The sequence below is a fragment of the Poecilia latipinna genome, unplaced genomic scaffold (assembly GCF_001443285.1).
Source record: "Poecilia latipinna isolate Pla-1442-1.1 unplaced genomic scaffold, P_latipinna-1.0 Scaffold0, whole genome shotgun sequence".
In the NCBI taxonomy this organism is placed as follows: Eukaryota; Metazoa; Chordata; class Actinopteri; order Cyprinodontiformes; family Poeciliidae; genus Poecilia; species Poecilia latipinna.
In genome coordinates, this window is record NW_015112616.1 from 833,113 (window position 1) to 844,368 (window position 11,256).

Genomic DNA, 11,256 nt, shown 5'->3' on the forward strand with positions numbered 1-11,256 from the left:
CCTGTCGGCGCCGACAGGTTGGAATAATACTACAGAGCATATTTTCCACATCATGTAAGTAAAGAATATGCCAAAATTCTTATTTCAACATTTTCCTGCAGTTTTTCAAAAATGCATAACTTGTTCCTCAAACAATCTGCAGTATTTTCCTGTAATCTGACTTTGCAATTTAGCATAACCCTCAGGGTTATTGTTAATTTAATGAAATTAAATACAAACTACATTCTCTAATTAGATGTTGAGCTATTGTCTTTGTTTAAACTGCTGGCAAGACAGCCAACATAGGATGCTGGAAAACTAAACAGTTTTTTTTTTATTTGCTTTGATTGATTGATGAGTTATCGATTGATAACCTTAATCAATAAACAGAGCTATTATACATTAAATAAATAAAAAATTAAGTGAGCCAAAAAAATCAATACAATTCATAAAAATTGTTGATACTCAAAATCATGCCTATATGCATGTTTTTACTCTGTCCCAATGTAGCAGATACTTATGCGTGTAATCTTGTAGAAGGAGAGAAAATATAAAACTTCAAATAAATTAACATGCCTCCTGAAAATTTACAGAAAATAGATACACAGAGCAACTCAGTGGGTCACATACCATGTCTGAGCAGTAAAACTGAAACAAAACAAAAACATCCCAGTGTCCGGCTGATTCTAATCAACATTTCCTCCGTCCTGAAGACGGCACAGCCATACCTATTGCCCTCCTGTCTCTTCTCTTTAAAATGTTTCTCTAAGAGTGTCCTGTGGTTGGCTGGTGGGTAATTTGATTTGATATCTGTGGATGAAATGCATAGCAACGGATAGGAGATGTTAATATCGGTATTACTTAAAACCGCAGGCAAGATAAATTTAGCAATTTAGCTCCTTAACTTCTTTAAATAAAGATAATCCAATACTTTTGAAGATCAGGATGAGAGAAGCTTGTTCTTTGCCTGCAGGTGAGAGAATGTTGGTGTGTTTCAGCTGCATAAGGAACAAAGATTTATCTGCTGAATTGCTGCTTTCAAGCAGCTTTTAAATGCTAATGTGGTCGATGTCTAATTGTGGCAGAGCCGCACTGATTGTTGCCAACTTAATTAGTTCCTCTGTGACAAGTTGCCTGCTCGGTTAAGATGAGAAGGACAGCTTAATGCTGAGGGGAGAGCTGATAGATGGTCTTTGTGTCTCTCGCTCACATCCGCCCAGAACCCCCACCCCTACAACACAAAGTGACCTTCACTATTTCATCCCACCACAGATAATTATTGATTGGATTTTGAGAGATGTGCCATGTTTGTTGTGCTTTTACCCGATGTGAACTTTCAGGCCAACCTACTCGTGGATCAATGTCCGTTTGGACCGTTGATGGCCGTCCTGTAATCAGACAGAGGACCCTCAGTGGAGCGGAGGCAGACGGTATTTAGAAAAGCTCAACAATCAGCCTCCCCAGCTTGCTTTTTCAATATTTGCTTGTGAAGAATGAAGCGGTGAAGCAGCTGGTGAGGGCAGGAGGCGTGCTGTGATTCCTTCCCACCTCCCTCTGTATGCAGGTGTTAAAGCAGAACTTCAGGGCTCAGCGTCCTCAGGACTGAATACCAAAAGTGGATGGTGGAACTTTGTGCTGGCGTGGAAGGACTGCTAAACAGCCTGCTCCTTTGGGGACATGCCACTGTGAGCTTTGCAGATTTCATGTCATGGCATTTGCCTCATCAATACACATTGACAGATGCACAGAAGATTGGAGTTTTGTGCCGTACGGCTTGCAGACATGCTGTTTTGTGATCTCACATTGTCGCAGTTTGTCTGGAGTCCTCTTATGACCCTTATGCTGAATTTCATTTCCGCCACCCCTGATTTTAAACATCAGTTGCTTCAAGGTCACAAGAGGTTTACACTTTTTCACCTCTGGTAAAGATGTGAAAAAAGCTCTGAAATAAGTTCATGTGGTAGCATGAGCTCCTCTTCAAAAATAGAGAAAAATCCAGCCTGAATTTGAATCCTTTTAGTCAGCAGGAAACAAAAAGATCTGACATTAATAAGGAACTTTTTCTTTTGTTTGTGTATTTTGAAACAGAAACACTGGTTGTTGGTGCCTCTACAGTAAATATTCAGTAAATTATTGTTTTGCAAAGACAGAATGAACATTTCACAAAGTTGGAGTAAAAAAATGAAAATCTCTTCTGTATCAACGCAAACTATAGGGGTAGACTTAAAGTACTAAGCGCTATTTGGGATTTAGCCTTACATTTACAATGACTACAAATATGAACAAACCCAAAAAGACGTAACTGACAGCCAGTTTATGCTTTTCATGTCTACACAAAATAGAGCTATTTAGCTTACATTTATGATGTACATCAAGATGTTTGGTTCTGATTGTTGCCGTGTTTTGTTCCTGAACAAAAAAACTAAAAATTCTTCCATTTCTCTCCCATTCTACAAAAACTGCAACCAAAAAACATTTTAAACGTAGATTTCTGGGCACGGCGGTGGTGCTGTGGGTAGAGGCCTCGACACGGCTGTCACGGGTTCGAGTGCCGGCCTGTTGACCTTTGCCAAGTGTCTTCGTCCCTCTCTCATAACCCACTTTCCTGTCTGTATACTATGAAATAAAAGCCATTAGAGCAAAAAAAAAATCCTTAAACAACAACAAAAAATTAGGCTATGAAAGTTGTCTTATTTGGTTTGATTCCAGATTCAAACATGACCAGCATATATTTTCTAGCAGTCGATCAAGTTCAGGATGGAATGAACCAGAGCTGCTTCTTGTTTCAGTATTGACACACGTTTATAGAAACCTTCTGTCTTTCTACCTTTGTATGTTCAGTGTTAAGTTGCTCCATAAAACCCTTTATCAGTTTTAACCTTTTGCACCCAGCTTGAGACTATGCAGTTATCTACACTCCAGATATGGATGCTTAAAGTATTAAGAGATTGTATCCATGAAAGTGGAGTAATAACATGAAAGCATTTAATGTTTTCCTGTGTTTCAAGCCAGTTCTGACTCCAAGAGCACACATCTGTCAGGCTTTACATTCTGTAAAGCTCCAAACTAGTCATAAAATGCTAGCAGACGTGGTTTACGTAAACATATTTCTCCAATAGGACTGCCCTTCTGCTTTCCACCTACTAATGAAAAGTAAATGAGATATTTTCTTTCTAAATGAAATATCAGCCCTAACTTATTCTGAAACCTTGGAGATCAATGAAAAAAAAAAAAAAAAAAAAAAAAAAAAGCATTTAGCGTAGTGTGGAGATAAGTTTCAAAATGCATTATCTCCTACAAAGCTTCCTTAATTTGCATAGAGATTAGCCCAAACATATTGTTAATCATTACGGGGCTTATGAATGTTTAATGGACGAAGTGTAACTTGAGGTTCGAGGGGAAGTAATAATTGATGAAGCTGGGTGCAGATGGGACAGTATGGGATACTTAATTACATTTTGGCGCAGGCAAATGACCCATTTCTGAAGTTGCACAGGGAAAACTCAAGTTTTAAGCCTCCAGAATGTTTCTCTTAAACAAGATTCAAACTCAGTTCAGGCTAATCTCTCAGAAGAAGTACCATTTATTTATTTAGACTTTCACTTTTAAGATATTTAAAAATAAACGGCGATGCTTTTACATTTTTACAGATTACCCTACATGTTTTTTTTTTGCTGAACAATAGGTTCAAAGAATCCATTTATGCAGCCCTTCACAGATTATGTAACTGTCTGTGACTAATCGCTGCTCTCCAACTGTATATGAGCATTTCAGCAAGTTTTTAAACACATTCCTTTTGTTGAGCTGCTCCGAGGATTTGGCTGCTATTTGTCTGGCTGTCTGTTGCGTCTGAGGATCAGAGCTGATATAAAGAGGCTGCCAGCTGCTTTCTTACAGCTCGCTGTCCAGACTGTGAGCCAAATGCGGGTAAAGCCGTACAGATGCACAAATGCTTGAAAAAGAGGAAGAGCGATAGTGAAGAGTATCTGTGTATGGAAAAAAAAATAAAGTCCAGACATGGTGAACTCCATAAGGACATTTATAACAAGCAGAGATGTGCGTGAAAAAGCAGCCCATTATGAAATAAAATACTATTGGTTCATACTAATCACTTTTGAATTATTATTTGTAATACATAAAATATGTTGACAGATTCTTTAGCGTTAATTTCCAGTTTTCTGTGATTAAAGATTAAATTAAATTTTAGAAAGAATATATCTTGCCACAAATTTCTGAACTAAGTCCAGTTTTATTAGCCAGACATTTATGCAAGTTTTGCAAGAATAGAGAACACATATCTGACTCTCCCGAAAAGAAATCTGTTTTAGACCAATTTAAGGCGGTCGGGTTTTCTATCCCCCCCCCCAAACAGAATAAACTGAAGTTAAGATGCCTACCTGCTGTCTTGCACAGTTAGGATGATTATCTATAGAAGCTTGAGAAGTGGTCTTGTGTCACACAATCCTCAAACGAATAACCAGGCATCTGTTCCTGCCAGCCAGGAGGCGATGCTAGATGAGAAGAGCCGGAGGGGACTCCGATTATCCTGCGGCCCTGTCTGGAGTCCAGCTTGACAGCAGCCTGGAAAACAGAGCGGCAGTCCTGAAATTGAATTGGGGAGGGTTTAATGGGGTTTAAGGCTTTTGCTGTCAGTGTGACAGAGTTAGATAACTGAGGAAAATGTGAAAATGAAACTGACAGACGGTTTGAATGCAGATGGCAGTTGGAGACGGAGGAACAAAGACAGAAAGAAAGAGAGAAGAAAGAGAGATGGACGCAAATGAGGCAACAAAAACGTATTTACAGAACAAATGGGATGTTGGATATGAGACTCTTTCTTTTTTTACTTGATTTTTAAATGTAGTTCTATCAAATGCATTAGTAACGCAATAAACACAACCAAATTTAACAATCAAACCAAGACTATTCATGTAGTTGGAAGAAATAATTACTGCTGCAATCCAACATTGTGATCCTATTTGTGCTTTAAAGAAACTTAGAGGAATAAATGACTTCCAGTTAAGAGGTCCACTTGTAACCTTCTTCAAGAGGACAATATTTTTCATAAAAAATATAACTGGTGTTATTGTTAGCTTCAATTTGCACACCAGGGTTAGCGCAGACCCGAAAGCACAGTTTACTGCTCTCTCACTCTTTGTCTTTCTGAATCGTCAATCAAAAACCAGATGAGGTGAGCCCGATAAGTTAAATAATCCTGATCAAGGCAACTATTATTGCTTTCTTTGACTTGCAACTGTGTGTTATTGAATGAATAACGTAATACGACAAAGTGGGAAAAAGCTGAAGGTGCTCGAATCCTTTTGCAAGGCTTTTTACCCGACATTGAAGGTCACCACAGAAATGAACATTTTTTAAGTTCTCACTTCAGACTTTCTCTGTTCTGCGTGACCTAATTGTGGAAACTGCAATTTGTATTTCAAATAGTACTCCCCCCTCTAGTTTCAAAGAAAAACCTTTCTTCTAAAGTTCTGCTGTTTTAATTGTCCACTTTGATATCTGCTCTTCTACTTACAACAAAAACTAGTGCACTATTTAAAATTTCTTCATCCTACAGAAGGAAACTTTTTGACTTTGTTATTTTTTCAAACGTTTCTGGGAACGATCCATGGAAAGAAAACTGAGTGTTGCCTTTGCATGTGAATGCCCCTTGGATAAAGATGGTGGTGCATAGAATATGGAAAACTAAATTCAAATGTGATGCTTTTCTGTTTAAAATCAATCATAGTAATACTGCTTTGTAGCCACAGTAGGAATGACTGAATCGGCCTCTTGCAGTAGGATGTTTGACTCATTTTCTCTGGAGATAATTTCTCCTGGGCCAAGCCTGGAGAGTCGTGACAGCCTGTGCATGGATCCCAAAGACTCCCCCTAATCTGAAGGTCCTCTGGGACACACTGACTGCCTTTTATTTGTCCTCAGACTCCTCTGGCCTCAGGCGTGACTGGAAGACATGCTTCAGAGAAAGATGTGAAGCTGAGATGAGGAAAAAAAAAACATATATATACATATATGATGATGATGATGCTTAGACCCCTGAGCATCATTTAGAAAAAAGCAGATTAGCAGAAAAAGTTACAAAAAAGTGAGCCAATGACAGAACAGCAGGAGGCAGATAAATAGCTCAGAGGATATTTTTCTTAACGTTTTATAGAAGCACACCTTTTGTTGTTTTTTTTTTTATATGTGTGAAAAAGCGGCAGATCACTAGCTTCAAGGATCAGCCAGAAGTAAGACTGAAAAAAGCTTTTTTGTTTGAAGTGGAACAGTGATACAAAACAGACAACAGACAAAGATGAATTTGATTGTGACTGTCAATTACAGCATGAAGACAGATAAAATGGCAGTGTCCGGCACAGAAATGTTGTTTGCGATCAATCCAAAAGTACCAGCAGCTCACAGAAGAACATCCTGCTGGGCTGTTGGACACACATCAAAGTCAGAGGCCTCAGATAGTTTCTCCGTCACACTGAGTGACCCAGCAGCACTTCACTTCCTCCATATGTACACACAGCTCGATATCTATAAGCCCCACGCGCAACTCAAACACGCTCGGATTTCTGTTGATGCACTGTGCAAACTGTACGCTGCGACATTTAACTTAGACTCAGATTCATATACTGTAACTCGTCACCCAGATACCATTTCGCATCAGCAGACTGGAGTCTGTCACAGTTGTCATGATGTTTCATCTAGAAAGGCTTTGAAATATGGCTTTCCAGTAGTACCAACACTGGCAACGCGTCCCACTCCTGTCCCATTACCACAGACGTATGTGGAAATGATCTCTACGGTGTTTAGAACTAAAACTAGGTTTGTATAAGTGAGAAGCTAAACCATAAGATGAAGAAACAAGAAGTACGTTATCACATTTAAAGTCTCTGGATTTCACGCTGTCTTTCATAGGGATTTTTGTTCACACAGCGCAGACAGACATGCTTTAAAAAGTAGATTTTCTGTCTGTGCTCTGGAGAAATGTGTGTAGACTGTCAATAAAAAAAAAGTTTTTGTCTGTTTCGAGACGCAGTGCTTTTTGGGTTGAGAACACCCCATTAGAAGTGTATTCTTAAAAATGTCAGGCATCCTTATGTGAAAGCTGGAAGCAGAGAAAAATCAACTTACTGCATGAAACATTTATTTATTTACATTAAAAATCCACCAGATGAAGCAGATAAAAAAAAGACACTGTCTTATCTAAATATATTTCTGGGGACCCTGAAATGAAACTCATGCACAATATTGGTGACACCCACTCATAAAGTTACTCAAAATAAAACTTTTCTTAGAATAAATAATGCATAATGAAGTGGAGTGACTCCGGATATTAAGTATAATGAACACAAAGACAAGAAGTTGGCACAGAGAGTCCAGATAACCAACTGAAATCTGTCAGTATTTAGAAAACAATCCTGCTTCCTGTCAGTGCAAATTGACATCAGTTGCTTTAGTCTTAATTGATTGCCCAATAGAGGCCTCCTATTACAAAGATATCACACTAAAACATACAATGGGGATCCATAAAACTAATGAATGACCATTAGAAATCCATGAAAACTGGCAGACTAAAAAAGGATGAATGACTCAGTTTTCCTCTGATTTATTTTTACCCTCTTCTGTAAACACATTGCCTGCTGGATAATACATAGTATTCACTGTCATTCAGTAGTAAACAAACAGAAGTGGAAATAATCTTCAGAATATGGGAAACATACTGACCAAAACACTTCTCTCTTCTCCCTTCTGTATTACCCAAGAATGAGTAAAACTAAATAAGTAACCTTTAATTTAATGCCTAATTAGCTAAGGAACAGGTCTGTCTTACACTCTGTTGGAGATTTTGAAAGATACGTCTCCCCAGATGAATTGCATGTTTGCAGCTCAGTTTAATTCAGGCATGAAAAAGACCATACACAAACACAAATTGTTAACTCACAATTTGTTAGCTGCAACAAAATGGAAATCTGCGTTGTCCTCTTGGAAATGTTGTCAAAGCAAAAAGACCTTATACCATTTGTTGTTACCAGTTTCTTTGTAACAGAGTCTGTCCAGGATTCCAGTGAAGGCTGGCCCCTGGAACGACTCATTAGATTTAATTAACAGTGAGTGAAGAAGCCCCTGAAGCTGCAATGTTGTTGTTTTTTTTTTCTTTCTTTTAGAAATACTGTCACCAGAGATTCAACATGGGAACCCCAGGGGAGATGTTCTTGTAGTTGTTGCTTTGTTTGATCTACATTAGGCCCCTGGCAAGCGTTAAATTTAAGTTTTGTTGCAAGCATTTGAAAACACTGCACTAGCGTTTCCGCTGTGGAGGCTTAGCCGAGGACACTTCTATGGTTTTTCATACATAAGACTTTGCTGTGACTTTGCTGAGGACACTAGTGTGGATGTTCTCAGTCTGACTGTTGACACATGTCAGCTCCAGGACATGGGACTGTCTGACAGACCAGACAAACACTGGGTGCCACCATCAGCCTCAGGATTACATAAATGTAATGAAACCAAGCAACACATCCACCCTCACTTCAACTCGCCACCCACTTCAGATTCGTGTATGAGGCAAGATTTTTATGTTAATAACAATAATATTTTTGAGGTCTATCTCTGTCTTTCTTTCTAGGGACATGCTAGATTAGGGAGTGTAGGCAATCTTTTGAAAAATATATGCTTTCAGGAAGGGTTTGCTCTTTGAATACAAACGAAAGCTGATATTTAAAGATACTAAACCTAACTGTACTGACTGTGCTGACCTCTAATACAGTTACACTGTTGCCGTTTTTTGAAGTGATAGTAAAATCATGTCTAGTAGCAGAGCTGTGAAACACTGACAGCTGTCTCTCTCTAACTCACATGCAGTCCCTAATATGAATAATCAAAATAGCAAAAAAATATGCTAAACGCTACTGCATAATGTAATTAATGACTGATTTGACATAAAAAATAACAGCAAAACAGATTGTTTTAGTCTTATCCACAGTCACAGCTGGTATTTGCGTTTGATATCGGAGAAAAGAAATCTATTGCTTGTGATGAGAAAAGGAAAAACGCCATTGAACTGCTGTTGATCTGTCTTGCAAAACAACAAATGAGATTTGCAGTAATTCATTTTAGTTGGACTCCATCTGTTGAAATAACTCTTTCCACTAACCTTGATGATTTTACCCTAATTGTGTCTTTTAATTTGTGCAGACACATTCTTATGACTCATGCCTATTTATGAGAAACTGTTAGTTTGTTCTGTTTTAAACCTTTAAGAATTTTATTGTCTTAAACCACTAAAAACATTCTTTTAAAGCTTCCTAGGGTTTTCAGATAGAAAACAGATTTGAACATTCAAGTCAGCATCAGTTTCTTAAAACTGTCCATTTTCTTTTTCTCTCACTTAGTAATATTCAGTCTGAAATAAATTACTTTGATCTGCAATGTGGACCTGCATTAAACTAGACACATTTTGAATCAATAAAACTGATCAAAGAATAAAAACTTGTATTGCAGGTCCTGATGTTCATCATTTTTGGCTACTTATAGATTATACATTTTTCCTTTCCTGGATCTTCCTATGATCTGTGGTGAGTGTGCAAATATGTCAGGATATCTAATTGTGGATTAATCATCTTGGCATGACATAAAATATCAGATATTGCTTTTAATTGCTTAACGTCTGCTGGTGAGGATCAGCAGAAGTTGATTTAACTCCAATCTTCCAGAATTGGAGTTACGTTCTGTTTGATTTAAAAGGGATCCCATTAAAATTGAAGCTGAGCCTGGAGAATAATCAGCATAAGCCTTTCTTCCCACATGTTTCCTTAAAAAGAAATGTCTCACCTGAATTTAAACCAGAAATGTTATCAAGGCTAACAGACTCTTTTCAAGTGTAAACATCATGATTTACCGTTACACAAACTGCAACACTAAATCCAGAAGCATAACAAATCATTCCTTCAAAGAAGGAGAGTTGGAAGTCAAATGTACTGTACATGCTGCTGTCGAAAGGACACCGCCTGCTGAGCAAAAAAAAAAAAAAAAAAAAACCATTTGAACTTCAAATAATCAGCAGAAACATACAGGGGAGATCAAACATTTGAATCAAAGTAGCAGCACTTCAAAAATTGACTGCAGGGACAAATGAATTATGGGAAAGCACAGTCTTCTAAAGGAATATCCCAAGGTTGTTCGAAATTTTCCTTTTTATTTAATTTAATACTTATCAACAAAATATGATGCATTACTTCCATCTAAGATCTCAGTGGGGAATATTTGCTGTGTGTTATACAGTGCTCTGAAGTTCATACTTATTGAACTTTTTCATGTTTTATCCCATTAAAACCACAAAACTCATTGTGTTTTTAATAGGATTTTACGTGGTAGACAATACACTAAATGTTTAGGTTTAGAGGAAGGGAAACGATCTGTGGATTTTACAACTCAGCTCCCCTCCAGTCATTCATTTTAAAAAACACATTTCATTGCTATTACAACTGTGATTTACAATTACAATTAATGAACAGATGTGAAGAGACATGTAACATTTACATCAGATTTGCTACCCTTTTCCTGCTGAAGAAAAGCAAACAACGTGTTTTGATCTGTATTTAGCTCCCAGATTCCTCCTCTTTGCCAAAGCAAGTATCCCACTGCATGATGCTGCCACCTCCATGTTTCATCGTCCACACAAGGCACAGTATTTTGCATGTAGGCCTTTTAGGACTTTTGTTTTAGTGTCAGCTAACCAAATTTAATTAATCTGATGTCTCTCCGATAGGCTTGTGGCAAATGTTTTATTTTTTTCTGCCAGTCTTCTACAAAGGCGTTTAAAAAAAATAAATAAATAAAAAAACATGTGATATAGTTCATCTGACAACAGACTGTACTTACAAGCGCCAACATTTTCCTTCCACATCGCAATAGTATTAAAAATACACTGAAATGTCAGAGAAGTTTTACCAATGCAAACCAGGCTGCAAAGACTAGGGTGGAGAAAACAGTGTAGAAGGTAGTTTATTTCTTGTTTCCTCAGTGAGGAAGACAAACTGGTAGATAGTGGAATGTGTCATTTAAAAAGAAAAAGGAAAAGGTGGAAATAACACTGAAGTTGAGTAGTGAGGAAGATGGCAGAGCAGGACACTGAGAAAGTGAAACCAGGCATGATGGGCAATGAGCTCAGATATAGGTTTCCTGGCAATTACTTCTCCAATTTAATATAAGGCCTAAATCTACTCTATGGCAACCACTTGAGTTCAGTGCTGTATGCTCCTGTGATGA